Genomic DNA, 6,000 nt, shown 5'->3' with positions numbered 1-6,000 from the left:
GATTTAATAATGTTTTGATCACATTCTACCATCTCAGTCATGTAAAACCTGTCCCATTCTTCAAAGCAAAATTCAGTACTCTGTCAGCCAACCCTAATTAGCTTTTGTACTTTAAATAATCTATCTACCCCTTTCTCCACATCTGCAACTAAACAATAGTGACAGGGAGATTTAATGAATGATTTTTGGTTTATCTGTGACTATTTTTGGCCAAGGAGCATTCCTGCTTTCAAACCTAAAAGTCCTCTCTCTTGCTGACTCCAAATGAATGAAGATTGCAATTATACCATCAGACTAATTTTCTCTTTTTGCTGGAGCTGGATGGCACATTCTGTTTAGTGATATAGCAGGATAGAAAGAGAAACAGTGAATTAAGCTGCTGCCGCATACTCAAAATTGAACCTTTTTTTTTTCTGTTGCAGTTTGCCAGTCCTTCTTGGCAATAATGAATGTAGTTGTTTAAGAATATAAGTTGTTTAAGAATATAATATCTCTCTTTGAGTTTTCTGAAATATCTAACTGATCAGATTAGAAAGAAGTTTGAATAAGCCCTAAATAATTCTGAATGCCAGAGCAGTTGAAAGGCCCAATCAACATTTGATGGTATTGACATTTTACTGGTAAATTCATCTCTGTTCACTTGTCAGCAAAAAACTTACTGGTGCCTCCCAGAATACTGAAATCTTAAGACCACTGTTCCCACTTGCCTACCATCAGCAGGAAAGGGCAGAAACTCATTTCTCCTTTACCAAACCAATCGTTTCTTTGCTTACAAAGTGTTCTTTATAAAAATTCAAGCTCTGTAAAACTGGGAAGAAATATCTGTTCTCACAAGTAGTAAAACAAGTGATTCTCTGTAAAACTTGAGCTGGGTAGCCTACCAGCCCTCAGATACAAGCAAAGACCTGGGAAGAAGTGAACTGTGTGCCACACACTGAAAATAAGCAGTTCCATCTGACCCCGGTTTCATAGCAGACTCCATGACTGATGGTCCCTGTCACTTGAGACTGACTGCAGGTACAGAAGTGTACTTCAGGAAGAAAACAAAATCTCAAAGTACACCCGGGAGGAAAGCAGCAGCAATCAATCTAAATCAGCCTTTTTCCCAAACCTTGAGCAATTTAAAAAAACCACATCATTACATCATCACGTAAGACCATCCTTACACCTGCCAAGTCAACCACAGCCGTGCTCTGCCGCAGAGCTGATCCCGAACAATCCCAGAAAGGAGCAAGGACCCTTCTAATGGGCAACAGCAGAACTGGGTGCAGGGTGTGCTCAGGAGGGGGTGCTGTTATCTACTGGTGTGGTCCATCTAGAAGGACCTTGCTTTTCCATTCTGCATGTTAATGTTTGTACAGCAAACAAGCCCCTGCCCTGGCTCTGGCCATGCACGGGCTCTGCAGAGCCCTCGCCCCACGGTGCCACCTCTCTGATGGCCATTAAGTGTCTAAGGAAGACATAGAGCTGTGATAGAAAGGGAAAATCCTTCCACGCTAAATGGTGAGCCAATGTTTATCTAACCTATTAAGTGACATCCAGCAGACTTATTGGTGTCAAAGCTTTGCCCATGAAAAAAAGTCTTTCATATTACCGATAAAAATAGTTCTGTTGAAAGAATCACTGCACCACATACAATAGCTGCTGCTGAAAGATCTTTAGAAAAATAGAAATACTCTTGACACAAAGCTGCCCCTTGAAGGAGGAAGGCACATGGCAGCAAGGAACATTCCCACCGAATAAGTTTGGTTATTAATATTAAACATGAAAGAACAAACTATTATTTTAATTCTTTTCCTCCTATTTTCCACAAAGGTTGCACTTAATGCATTAATCTTCTCAGCGAAGTTTTTACGACCGATTGCCTACACACTATGAGAAGTTTCTCCATCCATTACTCGCAGGGAAACAGGCCCTGCTGTGTAGGAAAATATTTGTTACATCTTATCAGGGTGACACATAATCTAACAACAATTACAGCAAGCCCATATTTTGTACTATTTCGGTTTCAACGTGAAAAATAGTTCCAATATTAAACCTGGGGTGGGTGGGGGTTATAGTAACCAGTTGAATATTATAAGCTGTGATTTCCTTTCTACATGGAGTGGTGCCACACTCGGATCCTGCTCTGAGACAGTGGATACACATAAATCCAGTGTACGTGCCTCCTATGCAGATGCCATGGTGTGGTACTTACTACCTGAAAGTTGATTCCCCTTCCTTATACACACCAAGGTCAGAAATTGCCATGTCTTCCATGTGGCCAGAAGCATTTAAAACACAATTAACCTTTATGAGAAAAATAGGAGATACTCTGAAAACTGACCCAACTGTGAGACCACTACTGTGGTCAAGAAAACTCAAAGACTCTACACATCCTGAAAACTTTCCATCTTGAAAATTGATCCAGATGCCCTCAACGGAAAAAAACTTTGATTCCCTGCTTTCAGTGGCTTTTACCATTTGAAACTGGGGTACCCACAAAGGGCAGCACGAGGCTGAATGCAGCTGCTCACAGCAGGGTAAGGGCTTTGCTGCTGGTCAGCAGGCACGAGACACACATACAACCTTGCTTCAGGCTGCAGGATGGCCAGAGGATGTTACACTAGTGACCTGTTATACACCTGCATCCTCATTACCGAGCAGGACCAGCAAAACACACATTTGGGAAGCTCTTCCTCTGCACTGATGCCTGCACACATTTAGGGTGTGAGGTATATCAGTGTTCCTCAGGGTGGGAAACACTCCAGAGAGGTGAAAATGATGATGCTTTTTATTTCTTTAGGTAGAAGATACCCTGGTAATCAAGAGCCATTTTACCAGCTGGAGTTTATTTTAAACTCCATTGTTTTTATCCAGCCTCAGAATGCCCAGAAGCAAACGGGAGCTTTTCCTGCCTAACGTTTTGATATCCTTAAAATGAACAAATGCAGGTACTCTGCTCTGTGCCAGCTCTGGGAGCTGGTTATAAACACACTTTGGGCTCTCAGTTCACTGTCTGCATCTCCTCTGCTGATTAATAGCTTTGGTGCCTGTGCATCAATGTACATATTTTAATTGCGCACATCCCACGAGTCATTGACATCAGCAAAGCGACAGCACTGATATCCTGGGAGTTACAGCCACAAAATTTATTTAGTGGGAACATTCTGATAAAGTGAGCAAGCCAGGGAAAGCGTAGATTTTTTTGTCCTCTAATCACTAAAAATTAAGAACTAGTTTATTTTCATTACAAAACATTTTCAATAACCTTCACTTCGTTTTTGGGGGTTTTTTTGGGTACCTACTAAAAATTTCCAAAGAGTAGAGGACATAATGCTGCTTACTTGACCTTGTAACTGCAGCCACTTCTGGGCTCCCAGCCCTGATTTCCAAACCTGGCACCAGCCTCCCAGCTCTGCCACTGCTCGTCTCCACTGGCTGACAGCCCCACAACTCTGAGGGAGCTTGTGACAGTTTTCTGGTGTAAAACCAGCCAAACAAGGAGAAAGAGGAGAGATTTGAGCATGTTTCAGATCAGAAACCAGGCATAAGAAGGAGCACAAGGACGATGAGGAAGCAAAGAGCACGCTCACATCTGCCTCTCAGCATCTGCAGCAGATGTTTGCTTGCTTTCCCAAAGAGAGCTCACATTCCTGAGTCTGCAATGAGAAGTGGAAAAACTGCACAACCTGAGGTTTTACTGCCTGCTCACCATGGCCCCTGATCCACAGCCCCATGCAGCTCCTGCCTCCTGTGGGAAGGTGGAATCCACAGGGCTTGTTGAAGGCAGCTGTGATAAAGATGTGTTGGTGTCTCAACTTCCACACTAAGCTCAAACAGCACAGCAGACAGCAAGGCTGGCTGGGGGCTCCTGTGCTTTGGGATAACCTCCCTGGTTAGGCTTCATGCAGGGGCCAGTTTTTGGTGCAATACTTCAGAGTTCAAGTTAGCAAGATATTAACCACACACCAGGAAAGCATTTTGAAAACTATTTCGTTTTACAGTTCACCAGATTTACAGTATGAATGGAGCCCTGGCTCCACTTAGGTCATTACAAACCTGCCCCAGTCTCAGGGAGGCTGCTGGGGATCAGAACAGAGAAGATGGACTTCATGTAATGTCATTTTGTCCAGTTTTAACTGAGGCCATTGTGCCTGTCTCAGCCTCCCACACACCTGCCCAAGCAATACAATATTAAATAACAGTTTTCTCAGCAGGCAGGTTGCACTCTATGTGCTGCATGTCAACATCATCATATATCTTAGGACTGCAGGTCTGGGTCATTCATAAAGGGGATGGGGCAGTTTCCCCAGCACCATGTAGGATGTTTGTGCAGGATTCCCTAACAGATGGGGGTTTAGTCCCAAAAGGTTGGTATTCAGGCCAAGAACTTGTTCCCCAGGTTCCCATTGATTTGGATTCAGTCACCTGGCAGAGGTTTGTTGCCAGTTCTGCATCTCCCAGCTTGTAAGCCTCTGTAGATGCAGTAACTCTGGAGAGTTATAAGTTCTAAAATTATGAATCCAAGCCTCTGTCTCACATACAGCACGTCCTTCCACCAGAGAAGTAACGGCAGAAATGAATTCAGGAGTCATATCCTGATTTCCCAAGACCCGATTCTAAACCTATTCCTGATTTACAGTGCAGTCTTCAACAAGTCATTACCTGAGCTAACAGTTTCCCAACATCCATTATTCTGGACACATGTTTTAGAGATTATAGGCACATGAGAGTTAAAAATGTGCAGTATCTCTTCTAGTACAAGCTCCAGCTGTACAGGTGCTCTCAGGCTAAGGTTGATAGCATAGTGGAAATTCAGGAATGTAGGTGTTGTGTTCACTTTTTCCCATGCCATGGTGTGGTACTACCTGAAAGTTGATTCCCCCTCTTTATACACTCCAAGGTCAGAAATTGCCCTGTCTCCCATGTGGCCAGAAGCATTTAAAAAACAATTAACCTGTTGAGCATCTCAACATCTAGGAGTCCAAGGCTCAGTGAAACTCAGGGTTTGTTTGTTCAGTTTTCAAAATCATCTGAGGCATTTGAGTTAGAGATCCCTGCTCTTACAGCTCCAGGCCATGGACTGCAGAAAATGTTACCAGGCAAAAGCATTATTTCCTCATTTTAGCACTAGCAAAACGTATCTGAATCATCTTTGCAGAGGATATGTGAAGAGTTCATCCCTTTAGGCTTCCTTTGAAACTCCTGCACAAACAGACCAAACCAACTGTCCAGGACCCATTTCCCCTCCTGTATGTTCTTGGTAAGGAGACCTGCACAGAGACCAGAGCTTCACTTCCCTACATGAGCTGTGCTCATCCATTCTGGGTTCAACTGCTCTGTATGGATGAGGGAAACATTCCTCAAAGACTGCTCTCTCTACCCCTTATTACCAACATTTATCCCAGCCATATGGTTCACACACCCATCAACCACTGTCTGCAGAAGTTATCTGCTTCCATGGAGAAAGCAGGAAGTAATCACCATTCAATTTTTGGAAGCCATATAGAGCAAACTACTTTTTTAGAGATGCTGCCTAACCCTCCCTGCTTTCCTTCTGATCCCCTGGAATTCGAGACTGTGGGTTGCAGAGACCAGCACCCTTGATTTTACAGACAAACCTGTTTGATCCAGATCTTAATATAATCCCCCCTTTTATTAGGATTAAAAAAACCCAGATGCAGATTAGCAAATCAATTGTAGGTACAAGAGAACAAATATGCAGAATGAGAGAACTGACTGCCAAATGCTAATGCTAAAGAATTCAAGCCCAAGGGCTTCATCTCAGGGAGGGACTGACAACTGCAGAGCAGAGCTGGGCAGCTCGGAAAGCTGCTAAAAACCACAGGAGATAACCATGTTCGAGGACACTGCCGCTTATCCCTTAAATTAAAATAGACACATTTCTTAAATACAACAAACATGAGCCCCCTCAGTGCCTCATGCAATGCAGGCGCCTGCTGCTCTCCCCAGCCCCCAGCACAGGGCTGCCAGCGTGTCTTTTATGTCTGGGGTGGA

This window comes from Chiroxiphia lanceolata, chromosome 11, assembly GCF_009829145.1.
Source record: "Chiroxiphia lanceolata isolate bChiLan1 chromosome 11, bChiLan1.pri, whole genome shotgun sequence".
Classification (NCBI taxonomy): Eukaryota; Metazoa; Chordata; class Aves; order Passeriformes; family Pipridae; genus Chiroxiphia; species Chiroxiphia lanceolata.
This window is presented reverse-complemented; position numbering follows the sequence as displayed.